Here is a 24,184-nt window from a genome sequence, read left to right on the forward strand (position 1 = left end):
TGCCAATGCTGCTAAAGTTGTTAAGTTGTTCTTATCAGTGTCCAGTCAGGGATCCCTTTACTGTGGAGTGCCACTGTGGCTGCATCATGGTTGCTACTGTTTTTCCTACCTCTAAAATGCGTCAACTTGGTTCACTAACTGTGTTGACCAGGTGCAGCCAGTACTGTTGAACCGATAAGTCCAAATTTAAACTTTTGCCCATCTTGACAGATAACATGCTGCAACTAAAAACTATTTAGTGGCTTACCATTGGCCCAGTGTTCATGTACATTTTGATTAGTGTAGGCACCAAAAATAATTGTAATTTCAGTCCACCAGATAGTTGTGTACCACAGCTAGGTTACTACTCTGCTTCCAGAGCACAGTACCAGCTGTTTAGCATTTTAAGTTCTTCAGCATACTTTTTAGATTTTGACATGTTTCTGTTTAACAGAAAACAAAGCAGTCAACTGTGTGTGTTAATATTTTTTTCTTGTATACATCAGCTACTGGGCTAATTAAATGCAGTTATGTCTTTTTGAAATAACAGTAATGATAATAGTGACAGGTAAGGTGCATCAGTTTACAAACAGCTGTATCTACAAAGTTGTGTATACAAATAAAAATTTACAGTATATTTCATGATGGGCTAAACCGCATGCCACAATAATTTTACCAGTTTGTACATTTTATAATGAATACAGATGTTCTTCATCTCACATTGCTGCAGTCCTTACATATGGGTAGTCCGCTGTCCTCGGTCGGCCCGAATACCAAAGTATTAGGCTGACGTCGGTCAATAGACTGACATCAGAACGTCAGGGTACAAAAGCGCATGACCGACGTCATATCCTCAGTCTTTTTTGCCGCATGGTCCGATGCAGAAGCAGCGTTGCAAGTGCCGTTCGGCGTTCTGAAATTTTTCGAGTTCGGAGTTTCAGACCGAATCCAAGTTGGCTAAGTACCCCGTTGGGGAATATTTTGATTTTTTCTTGCCTCAGTGTATTACCGGATATCAGAAAAAGTGAATAACTGTATTTCTTGTGGGAAACAGATACCGCATAGGGATTATCATTCTTTGTGCATTCCTTGTTTGGGGCCTGAGCACGACGTTGTTGGGTGTCGCTTTTGTGCTAGGTTCAATAAGCGCACTATTAAGCGAAGGTTAGATTGTGCTAGGCTGGTCTTGAAGCGGTGCAATTATAATATGCCGTCGGATTCTCCGGCGCCCGCTTCTTCGAAGAAGCGCAAAGACAAAACAGTTAAACCCAGGCAAGATGAGTCGTCCGTTCCGGACGCCGGTTCTTTAGAGGCTTCAGTGGAGCCGGTGGTTCCGACGGAGACTTCTTTGGAGTCTCAGGGGGAGACTTTGATTTTGCAGGATGTGGCCTCTCAAGAGGCAGGTCAGGCTGAAGGGGCTTCTCAGGTTACTGTACTCCCCTCCCTTCCTAGGGTGGTTAGGCCCTCTCCTTCTGTTTCCAAGGCTTCTCCCAGAGGCAGGCCAGGTTTAGCTTCTGTTGGTGTCTCTCCTAGTTCAGCAGGGTCTGTGCCTAAGAAGCACATGCTTAAAATGGCAGAAGATTTGATTACTCTGATTAGAGGTTCTTTGCCCCCTCCTGATAAGAGGCCTAGGGTGGAGCCAGAATTGGGAAGTTTTGAGCAGGCTTCGGATGTTTCAGAGTCTTGACTGAAGACTTGCAGGAGTACTCTCCTTATTCTGATTCTGATGCAGATGATTCCACTCCTTCTGCTTCTCCTCCAGAGGATTTTTCTTTTCAGAGACACTTCATTCTATGAGGGAACATTTTAAGTGGGAAGGTCAGGACTTCTCTGATTCTCGGAAAAGGCTTAGGGAATTTTTGCTTTTACCCCAACACAGGCCCTTGGCTATACCTCCTGTTCTGGATGTTGTGGAAGATGTGTTTTCAGAGACTTCACTTAATCCTGATTCTCTGCCTCCTGCGCCTGTTAAACCGGATAGGTATTACAGGGTGCCTGAGGCTCATAAATATCTTTATAAGAGTCCTAGGGCGGACCCAGAAACTATTAGTCAGGGACCTAAGGGTGTTAAGGCCTCTGTTGTAAAGAATCCGGTTCCTCTAGATAAAGAGGCCAGAGCTTTGGATAGATGGGGAAAGAAGGTCTATACTTCTTCTACCTTAGCTATGAGGGCTTTGAATTGCCAGTTTCATATGTTGAAATATCAAAACTTTCTTCTTTCTCAATTGAAGTCTAAGGTGGATGCTCTGGTGGAAGGCATTGAGTGTAAAGAATTACAAGATTTGGTGCATGTCTCTGAACAGGTGGGTAAGCATTCATTACAATGTGGTTTTGATGCTGTGCAGGCCTCGTCTAGGGTGGCTGCCACTGGTTCAGTTCTTCGCAGGCACGCCTGGCTGAAGGATCAGAATTTATCTGAGCATGTTAAGACAAGGATTTTGGATGCTCCTTTGCAGTCTGATGTGTTGTTTGGTTCACCTGTGGAGTCAGTCTTGAAGAAAATGGAAGACAAGGCTAAGTCTATGCAGGCTGTTAAAGATTTTTTGCAAGTTCAGCCTCCGAAGATTAGTAGGAATTGGCCTGCTAAGGGGTGGACGTATCCTTCTTATGATTCTCAGTCTAGGGGTAGATCTAGACGTGGTAGGGGCAGAGCTCAGGGTTCTTTCAGACCTAGAACAGGGAGTTCACCTGCACAATCTTCGGGTGAGGGCAGGGGCCAGTCCTTTCGTAAACATGCCCAATGACCTACTTTTTCAGCTGCCAGATCCTTCTTGTCTGGCAGCACCTTTGGGAGGAAGGTTGGCACTCTTCAAGGAAAATTGGATTTTGATTACCCAAGACAAATGGGTATTGGATATCATACACCAAGGTTACAAGTTTTATTTCCATACCTTGCCTCCTTTCAAAGGCATGCCAGACGTTCCTCCGCAGCAAAGACTAGAGGCTCACAAACAAATTTCTCTACTACTTCAATTAGGGGCCATACAACCGGTCCCTCTGCCAGAAGTGGGCCTAGGATTTTATTCTCGCCTGTTTCTAGTACCAAAGAAAGGGAACACGTGGAGACCAATTTTGGATTTATCTATCCTCAACACATATCTGGACATTCCCAAGTTCAAAATGTTGACGTTACATCAGCTTTTACCTCTGCTGGGCAAAGATCACTGGATGGTGACTCTGGATCTCAAGGAGGCTTATCTTCATGTTCCTATCAGGCTCAGTTGCAGGAAGTATCTGCGTTTTCGAGCTGGGACTTCTCATTATCAGTTCTCTGCATTGCCCTTTGGCTTATCTACTGCGCCCAGAGTGTTCACACGGTTCTGGCTCCAGTGGTAGCTTTCTTCAGGCTAAGAGGAATACAAATCTATCCTTATTTGGACGATTGCCTGATTCTGGCCCAAGGAAAGGACGAACTTCTTCATCATTTACAGTATGTGATGGCAGTGTTAAGATGCCTGGGGTATTCTGTGAACGAAATAAAGTCCAGTCTAGTACCCTCTCAGGACATGTGCTTTCTGGGTGTGAGACTGAATACAGCATCCCAGATGGCCTTTTGACCCCGGACAAACAAAAGAATCTTTCTCTTTACTTCCACCAATTGTCTCGTCAGTCCAGGCTGACTGCAAGGACAGTCCTTCAAGCCTTGGGGTTCATGGCATCTTGTATTCTGGTACTTCCCAATGCCAAACTGCATATGAGGAAGCTACAATGGTATCTCAAAATGTATGGACGCAGCACTGCCAAGATTTGGACACTGTCATTCAGATAATACCTTGCATTCAAAAGGAATTTTTGTGGTGGGCTCAGGAATGTCACCTAAACAAGGGACTCTCTGTGACCCGACCAGAGGCGAGTCAGATTCTAACGACAGATGCCTCAGACAAAGCTTGGGGAGCTCATCTAAATGGAAAATGGGTACAAGACACGTGGCCTGCCAGACTTCAACATTTACATATCAACTTGAAGGAGATGTTAGCAGTCCAATTTGCATTGATAGCTTTCAAGGATTTACTTCTTCCAGGGCAGGTGTTGATTCAAACAGACAACACAACTGTCATGTGGTACATCAACAAGCAAGGGGACGATTCATATCCTCTATGCAGACAAGCAATGATTTTGTGGGAGACTGCTCTCAGTTTACAGCTAAATCTTCAGGAAAGGTTTCTGCCAGGAGCACAGAACTCCTTAGCAGATGTGTTGAGCAGACAAATTATGGATCCCCACGAGTGGAAATTGGATCCTCATGTATTTCAGAAATTGACAGTGTTATGGGGAACTCCAGACATAGATCTGTTCGCTTCTCCACTAAATTACCAGCTGCCAAAGTTTTGCACAAAAAGGTTTCATCCCACAGCTTGGAAAGTGGATGCTCTCTCATTCAATTGGAGCAATCTTCATGTGTATGCCTTTCCACCTCTGCCTCTCCTCCCAAAGGTACTCCTGAAGGTCAGACAGGACAAGCCAAACATGATTTTAATAGCTCCGGATTGGCCTCGACAGCACTGGTACCCATTACTGAGAAGTCTGGTACGGAAGCCTCCATGGCCGTTGCCTTCGATTCCTCACCTGCTGTCTCAGGAGAACAGTCACTTACTCAATGTCAAGCTTCATTCTCTACATCTAACAGCCTGGCATATTCTGTTTTAAACCCTGGAGGGTCTCAGCTTCCACAACAAGTTTTGAATGTTATTTTGGAGGCCAGGAGGCCTAGTACAAGGAAAGTTTACGCAGATAAATGGAGGAGATTTTTATTTTGGAGTACAGCAAAGGACTTTGATGTTTCTAAACCTAATTTAAGTGTTGCTCTTCAATACCTTACTGAGTTATTGGACAAAGGTTTGTCCTTCTCCTCGATAAAGGTTCATGCTGCAGCAATCTCTGCTCACTATGACTGTGACCCACCATTATTTTCTCATCCTTTGTTTAAGCAATTCCTTAGAGGGGCAAAGAATATAAGACCCCCACGTAGAGCTCCTACTCCTGCTTGGGATCTCAATTTTGTGTTGGAGAAACTCACTCTACAACCTTTTGAGCCTGCAGCAACTGCAGAGTTGAAATATTTATCATGGAAGACTGCTTTTTTGTTGGCCATTACCTCTGCGAGAAGGGTTTCTGAATTACAGGCCCTTATGGTGGTTGAGCCTTTCTTAATTTTCCACAAGGATAGGGTGTCTTTGCGTACTAACCCTTCTTTTATGCCTAAAGTGGTTTCTAGTGTGGCTTTAAACCAAACTATTCATTTGCCTACTTTTTATGCAAATACCCAAAATAAAGGGGAGAGGATTTTGCACACTTTGGATATACACAGACAGTTGCGATATTATTTGAGCAGAACTAAAGGGTTCAGGCAGTCTCAGCAGTTGTTTGTTTCTTTTGCTTTGGGTTCTCAGGGCAAACCAGTTTCAAAACAAACTATTTCTAAGTGGATTGGTTTTTGTATTACTTTCTGTTATTCCCATCATGGTAAGGAGATTCCAGCTGGGATTAGGCCTCATTCCACTAGGGCTACTGCCACTTCTACAGCTTTTTAAGGGGTGGCTACTAAAGATATTTTGGAAGCAGCTACTTGGAGTTCAGTGCATACTTTCTCTAAGCATTACCACCTTCCACTTTACTCTAAATCTAGGGCTGGATTTGCCACTGCAATTTTACAGGGCATTTTGGCAGCCCCTAATGCTTTTTAGTTTGGCCATCCTCCCTTACCTCTGCTTTGGGATTCTACCCATATGTAAGGACTGCAGCAATGTGAGATGAAGAACATAGTACAGTTTTGTACCTACCATAAATGTAGATGTTCGAAGATCCACATTGCTGCAGTCCAATTTACCCTCCCTCCTTCCCCTCTGTAGTTAGAGGTGGTGGTGTGGTTTGGGTTGTACATATTGTAAATATGGATGTTAAGTTGTCAATCTCGCCTTCATTCTTGCTTGATGGGTTCGGAGCCGATCCTCGGCTCCGACTCGGCACTTGCTTTAGCTCGAGAACTCCTTTTACCAGCTCGAGGCAGCCCCATATCCCATGATGCAAGGCAGTAAGTACCCAGATCTCGTTTGCCGCTTCGCTTAGGAGGTCTTCTTTTTGCCAGCTCCTGGTAAGTTGTTCACTTTGTGAGTTTAAGCCCCTTTAGTCAAAAAAACTTTATATATATAGTTTTAACTCTAGTTTATACCTTTTCTGACAGAAATTTCCTGTCTCCGTTAAATTTTAGTTAGTCTATCTTAAAACCCTATCCCATCCCCCCCCTGTTAGGGTGTGTGTGTATTGGTTTTATACAATACCTTTTTGGTATTTTATTTAAGTTAATTTTGACTGGTGTGTGTGTGTGTCTTTTGCACCATGTCAAAGGAGAGGGTCTCAGGTTTTAAGAAGTGTGACTCGTGCTGTCAGAAGATGTCTCTGACAGACGGTCACACTTCTTGCCTATATTGTCTGGGCCCTCTTCACCTGCAGGACTCCTGTGCTATTTGTCACTCCTTCAGCCAGAGAGTCCTGCAGGAGAGACATAACAAACTGGTTCTTAGGGGCCTTCTTAAGCCGGAGGGCTCTCCGGCTAAGTCGGCTCCATCAAAACCAGCAAGAGTTTCCAAGGCCCAGGCTTCTGTTCCTAAGCCTGCGGCCTCGGCTCCACTGCACTGAGTCGAGATCGCCCGCTGGAGCCGATTCTGGCTTTATTAGCACTCGGCACCGATGGCTATCGGTGCGAACCTATTGACCACCGATGTCGGCTCCGATCGGCTCCGACACCCATGTGGCACAGGCATCGGTGTCGGCTCCGATCGGCTCCGACACCGTTACTTTGGCTGTATCGGCTCCGCTGGAGCCGATACATCGAGACGTTCTGTCGGCTCCCAGAAGTCGGCTCCGACAGGATCTGTAGTATCGGCTCCGATGGGTCATTCCAGGAAGAGGGCGAGGTCTCCTTCCTTGGTGGCGGTACTTTCGGCCGCCTCTACTATCGGAACGGAGCCAGCGGAGCCGATCTTCAAGGTCATCCAGGTTGTCAGATCATGATCTAGAGAGTGGTCAGTAGATTACTCAAGTCACAGGTACTGGCCCAAATGTTACACAGTCCGTCTCAGCAGACGACTGTTGGTCCACACCCCGTTACAGTTCCTCCTTCAACTCTACCCCAGAGTTTGGAGTTGGAGTCTTCGGGCATGGTTACTGCTACGGCTGGAGGACGGATACCCCCTTCTGTTCCTTCAGCCTCTACTCTTATCTCCTCTTCCTTAGAGGGATTCGTGGTCGGGCTTCCATGGTCTCCTCCGAGGGGTGAGTGGCATCGGACCCTTGTCCGAGCCCGCTCTTCCCTTGGAGCCTCGGCCTGGTGAGCTCGGCTCCGACATCTGCCTCGGAGACTTCCCTTCGGTGGTCCCGGAGTTCCTAGCTCTTCGAGCGGGTTCTCTCGGACCTGCCTGGGAGGGGAGCATTCGAGGTAATGAAGAGTGTACTGGCCACTGGTATCAGTCAGCAGTCTGTTCCGTAGCTCCTCCCTCTATAGTACCTGTTGACATCTCTGCCACTTCTCTTGCTACAGGACCCAGAGATCCTCCGCCTCAGGTTTCCCCATTGGAAATTTCCCCCTCTTCCGAGGATTCTCCTGATGTTTGGAGATCCTCCTAGGAAGAGGACTTGTAAGAGGAAGCATGTAGACTCCCCGAGTCTGTCACTGGATACTGACTTTGATGAGTCAGAGGGATCCCTAGATCCCCCTCTGAGGATGTCTCCTTCTCAGACATCCTAGAACTTCTGAAACAGAGGGGAAACTGGCCCACCAACAATCCCTCTGAGGATGAGTCAGTATACCTAGAGGCGTTTGGATCTCGGCCCTCCACCTCCTGGGTGTCTCCGCCTTTCGAACCCTTATGCAGGTTATTGCACGAAGGCGTGGACAGCTCCTGACTCTGTAGAGCCAGTCCCTAGGAGGCCTTCTAAATTTATCACTGCCCCTAGTGACAAACAATTCCTTACCAAGGGTGTCGCCGCTGATGCCATGGTGGTGGCTGCGGCCACCAAAAAGGAACTTGCAGATCCTTCCGTGCCCGTCCATCCTCCTAATAAGGACTCTAGGACCATGGATAGGTACGGCAAGCGGATGTTTTCCTCAGCGACCTTTGCTATGTTCGCTGAATTATCTTTGTCACTTCACCAGACTCCAGAGATATCCTGAAGGAGCTGGGAGAAGTAGTTCAGGATCCTACAGCTGCAGGGGCTCAAGAAAAGATTGCTTCAGCTAGGAACCCTCAATTCCATTGCTAACTCCTCCATGCGGCTAATATCTTATGCTGCGGATGGAGTAGAGCCGCAGGCACAGGTGTGGCTCTTAGACGCCAAGCCTGGATGCGGCTATGTGATTTTATGGATCCCTTTAAGGCGCCCTTCACAAATTCTCCCTTTGATGGGTCAGCTTTGTTTGGCCCTCAGGTGAAGGAGACCTTGACCAGGTGTGAGCAGGACGGCAAGACTCTTTCTGCTGTTGGAGTCCGTTTTCCACCCTTCTAGGCCTTATCCCAAAGGACAGAAGGGTGGGAAGATGTGGTTCCGTAAATCCCAAGGAGTCACGCCGATTCACGTGGTCAATTTACCCCTAGAGGCAGAGGGGTAACAACAACAGACGCCGCTCTAGAGGCAGAGGGGTCCAAGAACCAGGGAAACAGGGAGCCTCTCTCTGATAAGCCCTTTCAGCATCCCTGAGGTGTTGCCCGGCTGTCCCTCCTTGGAGGCAGTCGGGAAGATTATCACTGTACCCAGAAGCCTGGCATTCCCTCACTCAAGACAGATGGGTACAGTCGATCATATCCAAGGGTTACATAATTCCTTTCGAGGAAAGTCCCTTCCCTCAAGTTCCCTTCCAGATGTACCACCCGGTCTAAGGGAGATTGCAGAGTTAGAAATCGCAAAACTACTGCAAAAGAGCCATTCAGCCAGTTACAATAGACCATTCAGAGCCGGAATCTACTCAAGGTTCTTTTTGGTCCCCAAAAGACGGGAGACTGGAGACCAATATTGGATCTCAGCAGACTCAACAAGTCTATCAGGAAGACAAGATTCGAATAGTCACTCTTCAGTCAATTCTGCCCTTCTTACAGAAGGACAACTGGATGTGCTCAATAGATCTTCAGGATGCGTACTATCACATCAAAATTCACAGACGCTCCAGGAGATTTCTCCGCTTCGGCTGGGGTCCAGTCACTTCCAGTTCAGAGCCCTGCCCTTTGGTCTCACTACAGCCCCAGGAGTGTTCACCAAATGCATGGCAGTGGTCACGGCTCACCTGAGACGCCAAGGATTCCAGGTGTTTCCGTATCTCGACGACTGGCTCCTGTCAGCCACCACCAGGCATCAGCTTATACAAGCCAGGGATTACACAATAGACCTTTGTTCTCATTTGGGCATCTCAGTCAACTTGAAAAGTCATCCTTATCGCCCTGCCAGTCTATTACCTTCATAGGCAAACTTAAACACTGTTCGGATGTCAGCTACCCTTACAGAACAAAGAGTTTCAGACATTCAGACTCATGTCAGGATCATTCTGGCCAGCAAGAAAGTACAGGCCAGAATGGTTCTAAAGGTATTAGGTCTCATGGCTGCGGCCATTACTCTTCTTCCCCTGGCTCGATTCTACATGCGCCTCCTTCAGTGGATGCTGTTCACACAGTGGTCATACCAGCAACTCCCAATGCGTCACCAGATTCTGGTGACACAAACATGCAAAGAACATCTTGCTTGGTGGATCACATCGTCTCAGGTTCACCAAGGCAGGTGCTTTGTACCTCCGTCCCCGATAGCCACTGTCACCACGGATGCCTCCTGATCGGGTGGGGGTCATTATCAGGGCAGGATGGTTCATGGGACGTGGCAACCGCTCGAGTACCATCTGCACATAAATGTCCTGGAGATGAGAGCAGTGCTTTTAACGTTGCAAGCCCTCAACGACTTTCTTCCCGTAGGGACAATTGCAGTCCACACAGACAACATGTCTGTAGTTTGGTATATCAACAAACAGGGCGGAACCAAGTCCTACCCCTTGTGTCGAGAAGCTCAGACTATGGCAATGGGCGATCTCCTCTCATCGGTTTCTGGTAGCAACGCATATCCCTGGGAAAACCAACATTATAGCGGACAGATTGAGCAGAGCTATTCTCATGCCTCACGAGTGGTCTCTCAAGCAATCCATAGTGGAAGAGATTTTTCTGGAATGGGGTCGTCCATGTTGCGATCTTTTTGCTACTCCCAAAACAGCAAATGTCCAGACTTCTTCAGCCTCTTCCCTCTATCAGGCCATCCCCCCAGAGACGCTCTGACCCAGGATTGGCCCCAGGGACTTCTTTATGCCTTCCCTCCATTTCCTCTGATCCCTCAGGTGATCCAGAAAGCTACCGCTTTGAGAGCCAAATTGATTCTCATTGCCCCTTACTGGCCTCGACAAGTTTGGTTCCGTTCCTCCATCATCACCTTTTGGTGCAGCCGTGGCATCTGGACCCAGTGCCAGATCTACTGATTCACCAATCCGTTCAGCTGCACCGGTCAATCCCTTCTCTCAACCTCACAGCATGGTTGCTCCACTTCCTTCCTTAGCCAGGCTTCCTTTGATCTCTAACCCAGTTAGAGATATCATAGTAACTTCACTAAAATCCTCTACCAGGAGGATTTACACAAGCAAATGGAACGTTTCTCTTATTGGGCTAAGGCCCAAAATATTGATCCTTTTACTGCCCCTGTTCAGGCAGTTCTGGACTTCTTAGCAGAGATTTTTCATGCAGGCTCCTCTTCTTCCACAGTCAGAGTTCAGCTGGCTGCTATTTCTAATTTTCATGTCGGGATAGCAGATCATAATATTATGTCCCATAGGCTCTGCAGGGCCTTCTTGAAAGGAATTTTCCTACTAAAGCCTCCAATCAGGAATCCTCCTCCTCAGTGGGATCTAAATTTAGTGCTGACATCCTTGATTCTTCCCCTTCGAGCCAGCTGTTTCTTGTTCCCTGAAATATCTTTCTTGGAAAACTTTATTCCTAGTGGCTATTACATCTGCCAGGAGGGTGTCTGAACTTCATGCTCTTTCGGTTCGACCCCTATTTGATTTTTCACAAAGACAGAGTATCTTTGAGAACTAATCCATCTTTTTACCTAAGGTCGCTTCAAAAACAATCTGAATCAATCCATTGATCTCCTGTATTTTTCCTAACTATTCAGATAGAGCTGAACAAAAGCTACATTATCTTGACGTCCACCGTCAGCTTAGATATTATTTGGACAGAACAAAAAATTTAGAAAATCTGATCAACTTTTTGTTTCCTATGCGGATAATAAAAAGGCCTTCCTGTTTCTAAAGTGACTTTGTCCAGATGGCTTTCTTCAGTCATCACTGAAATTTATACGATCAGGGGAAAACAGCTGTGCTCAAAACCTAAAGCACATTCAACTAGGAGTTTAGCTACTTCTACAGCTTTTCAAGCTAGACTGCCTTTGGACACTATTTGTGCACCGGCCACTTGGGCCACTCCTCACACTTTTGTTTCCCATTACAAATTGGACTTGGCCTCCAGGGACAGAGCCAGTTTTGGCTCTACAGTCCTCAAGAGTTTGTTCCATTGAGCCACCCAGGATAGAGGTGCTAGGGGCTGGTCCCATCAAGCAAGAATGAAGGCGAGATTGACAACTTAACATTAAGAAGTTATGTACCTACCATAACGTTCCATGTTAGTTGTCTTCTCTCGCCTTCTTTCTTGCAACCCTCCCTCCTTCCCCCTGGCCTGGACAGACCTTGTATAAGAAACTAATATGCTAAAGACCATTCAGACCTGGTCCTTTTTCCATCTGTAAGTTTCTTCTTCCTTTGGGAAGTATTTTATGCTTGGTGTTATTGCCCTTTGTCAACAAACGAGATCTGGGTACTTACTGCCTTGCATCATGGGATATGGGGCTGCCTCGAGCTGGTGAAAGGAGTTCTCGAGCTAAAGCAAGTGCCGAGTCGGAGCCGAGGATCGGCTCCGAACCCATCAAGCAAGAAAGAAGGCGAGAGAAGACAACTAACATGGAACGTTATGGTAGGTACATAACTTCTTATTAGTGCAGGGGTGGTTGGTTATTTTTTGGCTGTTTTTTGGCTTTAGCTTTTGTTGTTAGGGCCTTCTGACATCTGGGGCAAGAAAAGACTGAGGATATGACGTCGGTCGTGCGCTTTTGTACCCTGACGTTCTGATGTCAGTCTAAAGCGCCTTGACCGACGTCAGCCTAATACTTTGGTATTCGGGCCGACCGAGGACAGCGGACTACCCATATGTAAGGACTGCAGCAATGTGGATCTTCGAACATCTACATTTATGGTAGGTACAAAACTGTACTTTTATAGTACAAATGTAATATGAGTTGTCTTGTTCATAAACAAACATAATTTGCTCTCTGCATATCTTAAATTATCGGATTTGAAATATTTTAACCAAACGCACTAATTATATTTCAGCATACACATGACTCTCCAACAGGCTCACTAAGGAAAATAGCTATTTTTCCTCAAAAAAAAAGAATGCATTAACATTTTTGTTACCTGCAAACATCAGATGTTAAGTTGTCAATTTCGTCTTCATTCTTGCTGGATGGGTTCGGAGCCGATCCTCGGCTCTGACTCGGCCTATACTAAAGCTCGAGAGCTAATTTTACCGGCTTGAGGCAAACCTATATCCCATGATGCTAGGCGCTAACTACCCAGATCTCGTTTGCCGCTTTCGCTAGCGAGATGCTTTTTTTACCGGCTCCACAGGTCAGTGAAAAATTTCAAATTTTTCTACTCCTTTCTTAGGATTTTTCCCTTTTATTTTAAAAATAGACTAGTACCTTAGTATGCCACCACTTCCGTTGGGTTCCCATTTTTGTTAATCCCTAATCCCAAAAGTTATATCCCTCCCCTGTTAAGGTTAGGCCTTAGGCCCTTTCCATTTTTTTCCCGTTCCCTTTTTTTGGGACAGTTAGGTGTGTGTTTGGTTTTGTTAACCTTTAATTTTAGTGTGTGTGTGTGTTTTAACTTTCTAAGGAAGATTTTTTTCTTCCCTTGACAGCTTAATGTCTAAAGACATTAAAGTCTCAGGCTTCAAGAAGTGTGACTCGTGCTGTCAGAAAATGTTGCTGACAGACGGTCACACTTCTTACGTGTATTGCCTGGGACCCGTGCACCTGCAGGACTCTTGTTCTGTTTGTCATGCATTCAGTCCAAGAATCCTGCAGGAGCGCAGGAATAAGTTAATTTTGATGGGCTTATTAAAGCCCGAAGGTTCCCTGGCGAAGTCCTTGCTGGGGAAACCTTCTAAGCCATCCAAACCGTCGGCTCCGTGCTCCAAGCCTTCGGCTGGTGGCTCACCTACTGCATCACGATCGGCTCCGGCTGAAGCCGATACGGCTATGTCGCAGTCTTCTGCATCGGCTCTGGCCGGAGCCGATGCCTCAAAGACTCTGTCTTCAGAGTCGGCTCCGGTCGGAGCCGACGTGTCTTTGGCTCCATCGGCACCACTAGTCTCGGTGCCATCTTCCACCCGCAAAAGATCTAGGTCTCCGTCCCTGGAGTCCATTCACTCGGCTCCGAGATCGCCTTTGCTCTCGGAGCAGAGCCATCGGAGTCATTCCTCTCGGTCTTCCAGGCTTTCGGACCATGACCTCGAGATGGTGGTTAGCAGACTCCTAAAGTCTCAGGCACTGGCCCAAATGCTTCATAGCCCGTCTCAACAGACAGTGGCTTTACCCATACCATCTTCGATTCTTCCTCCGACTCTGCCCCTGAGTTCGGAGCCGGAGCTCCTTGGAGCCGTGACCGTCGAGACATCTGAGCCGATACCTCCCCCTTCGGCTCCGTCGTCTGCTTCGATCTCTTCCATGGTCCCATCCTTGGAGGGATCCGGGCGCTTGGAATTCCTCGTCTGCTGCGAGGGGGCGAGTGGCATCGGACCCTTGTCCGACCCCATTCTCCCTCTCGGAGCGTCGGCGCTGGTGAGTTCGGCTCCAACATCGGCTTCGGAGCCATCCCTCTCTGTGCCGGCTGGGGTTCCTATTTCTTCGGAGAGGGAGCCCTCTGGCCTGGGGCGCCTTCGAGGTCATGAGGAGCGTACTGGCCCCAGTGTCTGCCCCCACAGTCAGCTCCATCAGCTCCTCCACTGTAGTGCCTGCTGCGGTCTCTACCCACTCTCTCATTCCCGACCGTAGAGATCCAACACCTCAGGTTTCCCCATTGGGAATATCCTCCTCTTCTGAGGCTTCCCCTGATCCGTCAGGGGAACCCCCTCGAAAGAGGACATGTAAGAGGAAGCATGTGGACTCCCCTGAGTCCATCACATCTGATACTGACTTGGATGAGTCCGAAGGGTCCCCACGGTCTCCCTCTGAGGATGTCTCCTTTTCTAACATCCTTGAAATCCTCAAGCAGAGGGGGAACTGGTCTACCCTCAATCCTTCCGAGGACGAGTCGGTTTACCTGGAGGCGTTTGGTTCTTGCCCTTCCACCTCCTGGGTGTCTCCGCCTTTTGACTCCCTCATGGAAGTGGCGGCGTGAAAGGCGTGGACGGTCCCTGATACGATGGAACCCACCCCACAGAGGCCTTCCAAATTTATCACAGCCCCATCAGATAAACAATTTTTAACTAGGGGGTGTCCCAGTTGATGCCATGGTGGTGGCTGCAGCCACTAAGAAGGAACTGGCCGATCCTTCAGTGCCTATCCATCCTCCTAATAAGGAATCTAGGACTATGGATAGGTACGGCAAGCGGATGTTCTCTTCAGCGACATTCGCCATGCGGTCGCTGAATTACTTGTGCCATTTCACCCGCCTTCAAAGACACATTCTCAAAGAAATGAGTGATACCCTACAGGATCCAACAGCTGCGGGGTCTCAGGACAAAATCAACTCCCAGCTAGGAACCCTAAATTCCATTGTCAACTCCTCTATGCGGCTTATTTCCTATGCAGCCGATGGAGCGAGTAGAGCCGCAGGCACAGGCGTGGCTTTAAGGCGTCATGCCTGGATGCGGCTTTGCAACTTCGCAGACCCCTTCAAGGCATCCTTCACTAACTCCCCCTTTGATGGTTCGGTGTTGTTTGGACCTCAAGTGAAGGATACTTTGACCAGATGCGAACAAGATGGCAAGACTCTCTCTGCCGTGGGAGTCCATTTTTCAACCCCGTCTAAACCATATCCTAAGGGTCAAAAAGGTGGAAAAATGTGGTTCCGCAAATCACAGGGAGTCACGCCTGATGCAAGACGTCAGTTCCCCCCGAGAGGTGGGGGGGGGGGACAACAACAGACTTCGCCTTAGAGGCAGAGGAGGTCCGCAGAATCAGGGTAACAGAGAGTCTCTCTCTGACAAACCCTTCCAGCATCCCTGAGAAGCTGCCCGACTGTCCACCTTCGGAGGCAGTCGGGGGAAGGTTATCGCTGTACCCAGAAACCTGGCTTTCTCTCACACAAGACAAATGGGTACAGTCGATTATATCCAAGGGTTACAAAATTCCCTTTATCCACACACCAACTCGGCCAAAAGGGCCCCTCCCAGACGTTCCACCCAGTCTAAGGGAACAAGCAGTACTAGAAGTATCAAAACTGCTAGCAAAAAGAGCCATCCAGCCAGTCCCAGCAGACCAACTAGGATCCGGAATCTACTCCAAGTTCTTTTTGGTACCAAGAAAGACAGGGGACTGGAGGCCAATATTGGATCTCAGCAGACTAAACAAGTCTGTAAAAAGAACGAAGTTCCGGATGGTCATACTACAGTCCATTCTACCCTTTCTGTGTCAGGATAATTGGATGTGCTCAGTGGACCTTCAGGATGCGTACTATCACATCAAGATGCACAGGCGCTCCAGGAGGTTTCTCCACTTCCTGCTGGGGGCCAGTCACTACCAGTTCAGGGCTCTGCCCTTTGGTCTCACTACAGCCCCCTGAGTATTCACCAAATGCATGGCAGTGGTTACGGCTCATCTGAGACGTCAAGGATTCCAGGTGTTTCCGTATCTAGACGACTGGCTCCTTACTGCCACCACCACGCATCAGCTTCTTCTTGCCAGAGATTACACCATTCAAACTTGCAAAAGGCTAGGTATCTCCATAAATTTCAAAAAGTCTGCCTTGTCGCCTTGTCAGTCTATTACCTTCATAGGCGCCACCTTGGACACCATACAGCACTCAGCAAAATTAACCGAGCAAAGAGTTTTAGATATTCGAAATCATGTTCATATCCTCCTTCAGAGCAAAAGAATCCAGGCCAGGTTTGTTCTAAAAGTGTTAGGTCTCATGGCGGCAGCCATCACGCTACTTCCCCTTGCTCGCTTTCACATGTGGCTCCTTCAGTGGATGCTCTTCTCCCAGTGGTCCTTCCAACAGCTTCCTTTGACACACAACATCATAATAACTCTATCTTGCAAGAAACATCTATCTTGGTGGATGGTCTCCCCTCAAGTCCTTCACGGCAGACCATTCATTCCTTCCCCTCCAGTCACCACGGTCACAACGGACGCCTCCCTGATCGGGTGGGGGGGGCATTTTCAGGGCAGGACAGTCCAGGGCACATGGCAACCTTTCGAATGCCACCTGCACATAAATGTCCTGGAGATGAGAGCAGTGCTTTTGGCATTGCAAGCCCTCCAAGACTCTCTTCCCTTAGGGACTATTGCAATTCAGACGGACAATATGTCCGTAGTGTGGTATATCGAAAAGCAGGGCGGAAACAAGTCCTATCCCCTGTGTTGAGAGGCACTCAGACTTTGGCAATGGGCGATCTCTTCTCAGCGGTTTCTGATAGCAACGCATATCCCCGGGAAGTCCAACATCATAGCGGACAGGTTCAGCAGAGCTATTCTCATGCCACACGAGTGGTCTCTCAAGCAATCAGTAACGGAGGAGATTTTTCAGAAGTGGGGTCTTCCTTGCTGCAATCTTTTTGCAACACCTCAGAACAGCAAGTGCCTTGACTTTTTCATTCTCTTTCCCCTTCCAGGCCATCCCCTCAGAGATGCTCTAGTCCACGATTGGCCTCGGGGACTTCTATACGCTTTTCCCCCCTTTCCATTAATCACTCAGTTGATTCAGAAAGCTACCGCCTTGAGATCCAGGATGATCCTCATTGCCCCTTATTGGCCTTGACAGATATGGTTCCCGTTCCTGCATCGTTACCTTTTGGAACAGCCTTGGCATCTGGACCCAGTGCCAGATCTTTTGGCCCACCAGTCAGGGCGGCTGCACCAATCCCTCCAATCTCTCAACCTCACAGCTTGGTTGCTCCACTTCCATCCCTAGCCAGGCTTCCCCTGATTTCCAATTCTGTCCGTGATATTATTGTAGCTTCCCTTAAGTCCTCTACCAGAAGGATTTATACTAGTAAATGGAAGCGTTTTTCCTTCTGGGCAAGGGCTAGGAATGTAGATCCCTTCACTGCTCCTATACAATCAGTTCTAGATTTCCTAGCTGAAATTTTTCATTCAGGCTCTTCATCCTCCACAGTAAAGGTTCAGTTAGCGGCCATTTCAAATTTTCACATAGGCCTATCGGACTCCAGCATAATGTCCCACAAGCTTTGTAAAGCCTTCCTTAAGGGTATCTTTTTACTCAAACCCCCAATCAAAGACCCCCCCACCACAGTGGGATTTGAATTTGATTTTAACATCCTTGATTCTTCCTCCCTTTGAACCTGCGGCTTCCTGTTCTTTAAAGTTGCTCTCTTGGAAAACTCTCTTCCTAGTTGCCGTAACTTCTGCTAGGAGAGTATCAGAACTCCATGCCCTTTGCATTCGTCCTCCTTTTCTAGTTTTCCACAAAGACAGAGTTTCTCTCAGAACTAACCCGTCTTTTTTGCCCAAGGTGGCTTCTCAGGCAAATTTAAATCAAACTATCAATCTTCCAGTTTTCTTCCCTAATTATTCTAACAGGGCGGAGCAAAAACTGCATTATCTGGACGTTCATCGTCAGCTCCGTTACTATCTGGACAGAACTAAACAAACTAGAAAATCTGATCAGCTTTTTCTGTCCTATGCGGAAGGTAAAAAGGGCCTTCCGGTATCCAAAGTAACCTTGTCTAGATAGCTGTCCTCTGTGATTACCTGTATCTATCAACTCAGAGGTAAAGAATTACCTTCTAAGCCAAGAGCCCATTCAACCAGAGCTTTAGCTACATCAACAGCTTTTCAAGCTAGATTGCCAATAGATACTATTTGTGCAGCAGCTACATGGGTCTCTCCTCATACCTTTATTACACACTACAAATTAGACATGGCCTCCAGAAACAGGGCAAATTTTGGTTCCACTGTTCTCAAGAGCCTGTTCCGATGAGCCACCCGGGATGAAGGTGCTAGGGACGCGGTCCCATCCAGCAAGAATGAAGGCGAGATTGACAACTTAACATTGAGAAGTTATGTACCTACCATAACGTTCCATGTTAGTTGTCTTCTTCTCGCCTTCTTTCTTGCGTCCCACCCGCCATCCCCTTAGCTTGGATAGACCGAAAGGATTTCCCTTTTCTTATCAGGGTCTTCACCTTACACAATTTGAAGCCTAAACTGGTTATCCTTGGGTAGCTATAGCTTCAGGTAGTGGCACATGGGGAGTTTTTCCCCTTCTCCTTTTCTCCCTTGGGTTGGGAGGCTAAAATTGTTATGTTCTCAGCTAACAAACGAGATCTGGGTAGTTAGCGCATAGCATCATGGGATATAGGGTTGCCTCGAGCTGGAAAAATTAGCTCTCGAGCTTTAGTATAGGCCGAGTCGGAGCCGAGGATCGGCTCCGAACCCATCCAGCAAGAAAGAAGGCGAGAAGACGACAACTAACATGGAACGTTATGGCAGGTACATAGCTTCTCGTTATCATCATCACCATCATCAAAATATTTTTTTTTTTTTTCACATTTTTCATCATGGCATTGAGGTGTCCTGTAAACTGCTATTACCTGTTGTGATTCAGTTCCACTTGCCTACCTTCTTATACAGTCATGCCTAACTGTGGCATATCTTCTTTTACAGAATCCATGTCTAGGCTGGATGACCTCTTAACACAATTTATTTCTTGGCTGTATGTCCTCGTTTCTTTTTGAGATTTTTTTGACTTGGCTAAATCATCTTCACCATATTGTCTTCTGCTTTCTTGCATATGTGAACAAACCACTGTAAACTGTTCTATTTGACCGTCTATGCAAATGGTTCAACTTTAGCTTCTGCTGTAATACCCTGATTTCACTCCTTCTACTGAGCATTATTATTATTAATTTATTGTTCCCAAACATTTCAGTTATTTATATAAAATTTGCTCATTCACTATTCTAAAAATCCCATCTCAGACGCATACTTCTCAGCTGTACAGATTTTTGCCTCATACTTTTGATCCGTTTCTGTCTGGACTTTATAGCATATGCTGGAGCCATACAAATTTCTTCCTATTGTTCCTTTGTAAACTGCCTTTCTGTTCTCATTAACCAATCTTTTCTAACCTCCTCTGGTTGATTCTTGTAGCTATCTTGCAATCTTTTGTTATAGTCTCAACTAAAACTCTACCAGAATTGATGTATCACTAAGAATTTCCCTGTCCGTTTTTCTTTGTTTGTACTCTGTTGTCAATCCCTGATAGGGAAGGCAGTATCTAACCTGCAGTCCACACTTCTGCTTAGTCTCATTCCACTGTACCTTTCCCTCTCAAGTTATTTGCTCCCACTGTTTCCTTTGCTAATTTCTTTCTGTAAATTCCATCCTCTCTTGCCTATTTTCTGTACTCCTACTTGCAGGCATCCCTGTTGGTGAAAAACTCCTTCCTCCATTCATGCAAGTTCATAGGTTCATATGTAGGTACTAGGCTATTGGCCCTAGGGCCTATACAAGCATAGCCAAAACTGTATCCTGGCTTTCGCCACCCAAGAAAATTATTTTCCTGTGCCCCTGTCAAGCAGAACCACAGAAGTGATCCCCGGGGTGAATTTCCTATTACCCATCCAATCATCAAGATTTTTCTTGAAGAGTGCTAATGAGGAGCTCTGTTTGACATAGATAGGTAGTCTGTTCCAGAGTATGGGAAGTCACTGGGACAGGAATCTATTCCTCCAGCATGTTCTGTTTATTGTGGTGACAAGGTTTAGGTCCCTAGAGCATGTAGCTCGGAGGGATTGGGATTTCTTTAAGTGGAGCATGTCCAACAGCTCTGGGTTTGACATAGCTTTGTATGTTAGGCAGAGATCGCCACTGAGTAGGCGATATGCGATGGAGTAAAGCTGGAGTTTTTTGAGACAGTCTGCGTAAGGCATGTGTTTGAGGCCATTAATCCTCTTTGTGAGGTATTTTTGCGGCCTTTCCAGTAGTTGTAGATGTCTTGTGAGGTACATACCAAAAGGGGCGTTGTACTCTATAATGGGTCTAATGAGTGATGAGTAGAGGGGAACAATTACCTCTAATTTCTGGATGAGAAACCTTTTGTGATGAGGTGTGCCACGTAGAAGGATTTCCTGACCACTTTGGCGATATGGTTATCAAAGGAGAGACTACTGTCCACCTGTGTCCCAAGGTCTCTTATCACACTTTTGGTGTTAAGTAGACTCCCGCCTATGTGGTAGTTCAGCGGTACAGAATTTTTACCAAAGGGGATGACAATGCACTTTTTGGCATTGAGCTTGAGACCATGTCTTTGACACCAGGCATCTGTCTCATTGAGGCCCTTTTGTAGGATGTCCACATCGTTAAGAGTTTCAGTTATGGCTCCTAGTTTGCAGTCATCTGCGAATTTAGTTAGCCAAAGACCTTCTGTGTTAGCCTGTACTTCAGAGAAGTAGATACCAAACAGAAGAGGACCCAGGACTGAACTCTGTGGTACTCTACTTGTCACTGGTCTGAAGTCTGATTTGGAGTCTGCTACTTTCACAGTGTGAGTTCTTTCAGTAAGCCAGTTGGCAACCCATCTTGTGACATAGGGATTTATACCTAGTTTAGTGAGTTTATCTATAATTCCAGAGTGGGGGATGGTGTCGAACGCCTTGACGAGATCTAGATAGGCTGTGTGAACCACCTTACCCTCATCTATGGCTTTGGTGACTACTTCAACGAAGTCTATCAGGTTTAGGAGACATGATCTGCATTTTACAAACCCAAACTGTGTGGGGTCCAGGGTTTGGAGATCTCCAATATCTTTGTTTATGAGTTCCATGATGATACGTTCCATGGCCTTGCAGACGAGGCTTGTCAGGCTAATGGGGCGTTAGTTCCCGGGGTCTGTTGTGGCCCCTCCTTTGTGGAGTGGGATAACTGTCGCGGTGCGCCATTCAGTGGGCACAAAGCCTGAGTTGAGGCTATGATTGAACATGGTACTTAGGTGGAGATGTCAGTTCATTCTGTAATTCATGTAGAAGGCAGCCTGGGATGTTGTCAGGTCCCATGGATGCTGTATTCTTGGCTTTGGAGAGTGAAGTTTTTACCTGTGCAGCCGTGAATACAGGAACTTTGCATTCTTCCGGTATAAAGATGGGCCCTGTAGGGGGTGAGAGGGGGGTAAAGTTAGCACTGAACCTATCTGCCAAGATGTTGGCAATATCAGTTGGTTCTATATATTTAGTGTCATTGTGCTGTAACTCTGAGCAGATCTGAGCATTGCCATTGAGATTTTTGACATAGCTATAGAATGCTTTGTGGTTGTCTATAGAATCAGTGGCAATTTTGTTTTCATAACTAGCTTTGGAGGATTTTATGAGGGATCTCAGTTTCTTACTGAGGCTGACCAGGGAGTTCCTACAATCGTGGGATTTTACTCTTTTTTGCAACAGTTTCTTTCTTCTGTTGTAGAGTTTGTTTACAGCAGAAGACCACCAGATTGGCTTCCTTTTTTTGGAGGATAGCATCTTGGTTCTGTTAGGGATAGCATGATCCATGCAGTCGTGTAAGTGCTTATAAAGTGCATCTGTGTAGGATTTAGCAGTCGTACCTCTATTGTCCATCTGCATGGGTGTCATGAAGTTTGCCACTTCTGTCTTAAGAAGCGTGAAGTTGGCTTTGGAGAATTATTTTACGATTGTTTTCCTAATGGGGGGTGGGAGCAGGATGTGGATGTCTAGGGTGATTAGCTTGTGGTCGGATCTGACCAATGAGGAGCTGACCTCTGGTGTGGAACACCGGTCACCCATGTTGGTGATGACCAGGTCTAGGATATTGCTGCCTCTGGTGCGGGTGTGGATAAGTTGATCCAAAGCATTGGAATTGATTATTTCCAGAAAACATTGAGCAAAAGAGTTGATACATGAGTAGTTTTCCCAGTTAATGGTAGGGTAGTTGAAATCACCCATTATTAGAGTGTTGGGTTGTACCTTAATATTTTCCAATGTATCAAGAAAAGAGGAGTGGGAATCCTGGGGCATGGTGGGGGGTCTGTAGCAAGCTACAATCTGGATTGCGGTTTTGCCCAGAGTTAGTTGAACTTGGATAATCTCGGATGCATTATGCTGAGCAACTAGCTTGGAGGTATGGATATCCTTAATGAATATGGACACGCCTCCACCTTTAGTGTTTCGGTCCGGGTTTGGTGGCCGAAAGGTGTGGTATGAATTATAGCCTGTTAATGCAGGGATGCTCTCTGGAGCTTTGAACCAGGTCTCTGTCACTGCACAGATTTCAGTGTTCTCCATTTTAAGGAGTGCCTCGAGTGAGTGCATTTTGAGGTTTAGACTTCTAGCATTGAGTAGCATTACCCTCAGATTTTGCTTGCTTGTACCTGTTACGGTGGTGAATTTGTCATTTGAACCTTGCCTAAAAACGGCACTATAGGGGTGGCAAGAGCCTTTGCCAGTATCCGGAATCCCAAGGGTGACGGGTGCAGGCCATCTGTGGCAAAGCAGCGTGGTCTGTTGATCATGTCATCCCAGGATGTCATCCCAGTTCTTAGAATATAGTCTGCTACTTTATGAATATGATATTCTGTATGCTTGCACCTATTCTTAAAGACTTTCATCTAAAATCCTAGTCTCTTTTTCTCAAACATCCTATCTGTTTCTTCATTATGACACTTGGATTTAAAATCTTCTCCTCAACTTATTTATACGAGCCTTGACCCTTCAAATCAGGCAACCTTAAACTACGTTGTTCTATGGGTAGAACTAGTTTCTTAATTTTTGTATTATCCTCTGTTTAGTCTTTTCTCATATATCCTTAGCCATTATGAACAGAATTCTTTTTAATGTATAAAAATTACTTTGGCTTATGTGCCCATAAGTTTGGGTATTGCTGAAGCAATTCATGCATGAGTGCATAGTTAATCACTGTAGCATTTTTTATTTAATTTATATCCCAAAAAGACATGAAACTGTTTCCAAATGCACCACAACACTTAAGAGCCCTTTTTCTGGATTTATTGAGTACAAAATAATGTAATATGCAGTTAAAGCCTATGTTTATTGATGGCCTCACCAGTTATAGCCCTTATTTTCTTTGCTGATGCCTGTAAATGCAAAGCAAGTAACACAGGAGAAGGAGGACATCTTTGCCTGGTTTCTCTGTTCAAGTGCAGCTTGTCAGAGAAGAGTCCTCCCAACTTCATTCTTGCCTGTGACCCTTCATATAGCTTCATAATTACCCTCCCGCCCTCACTTTATCAAGGAACGCAAATGTTACCATTCCCAACACACAAAGTCCCATATGACTCATGAATGCTTTCATTGTATGAAGGCCCACCAGTGATGGTGGTGTTTTCTTATACTCGTCTTCATGCTGGATCAGCATTGGTGTCCTGGTTAAAATCACTGTTGCAGTATTCCAAACAGATGGATTTTCACCGCTGACATCCAGGCTTGGGTATCAAAGCTTAAATCTTCCCAGGAGTATACATCTGACATGTGACCTCAGCTTGTTAGCATAGGACTGTATCAGTGAATATATGAGCATAAATCCTCAGACTGTCTTGCCACTAGCCCAAACGCAGGTCTGACCTTCGTGTGGTCATCTGTACTGTAAGCCTTCTCAGATTCAGATAAGTGCCCCATTGAGGAACCCTCCTTCTCACCTAAACTGTTTTGCTGTGATTTTTTCAGATGACAGGTGGTGTAAATGTGCGTGAGAAAGACAGATGCCCTGCAAATACCTTCATATTCAGCGTCTTTTCAGCCTAAGCATGGAACATGACTACAGAGCTTGTTCCATTTGCCAGTCCTTTTTACCCAAAACTTTCCATTCCCATTTGTTTTCATTGAACACTTTCTTGGACACCCAACTGCTGAATCAT

At 46.4% G+C, this 24,184-nt stretch overlaps 1 protein-coding gene across 4 annotated transcripts in view; it reads left to right on the top strand.

Annotated features, from left to right (window-relative positions):
* The window catches only part of LOC122809252 (myosin-10-like), a 3,714,157-nt gene that overhangs the window by 2,749,278 nt on the left and 940,695 nt on the right, over nt 1-24,184 (top strand). The gene's annotated exons all lie outside the window — the stretch shown is intronic.

The sequence above is a fragment of the Protopterus annectens genome, chromosome 1.part1 (assembly GCF_019279795.1).
Source record: "Protopterus annectens isolate FY-2018-M chromosome 1.part1, PAN1.0, whole genome shotgun sequence".
NCBI classification, from domain to species: Eukaryota; Metazoa; Chordata; order Ceratodontiformes; family Protopteridae; genus Protopterus; species Protopterus annectens.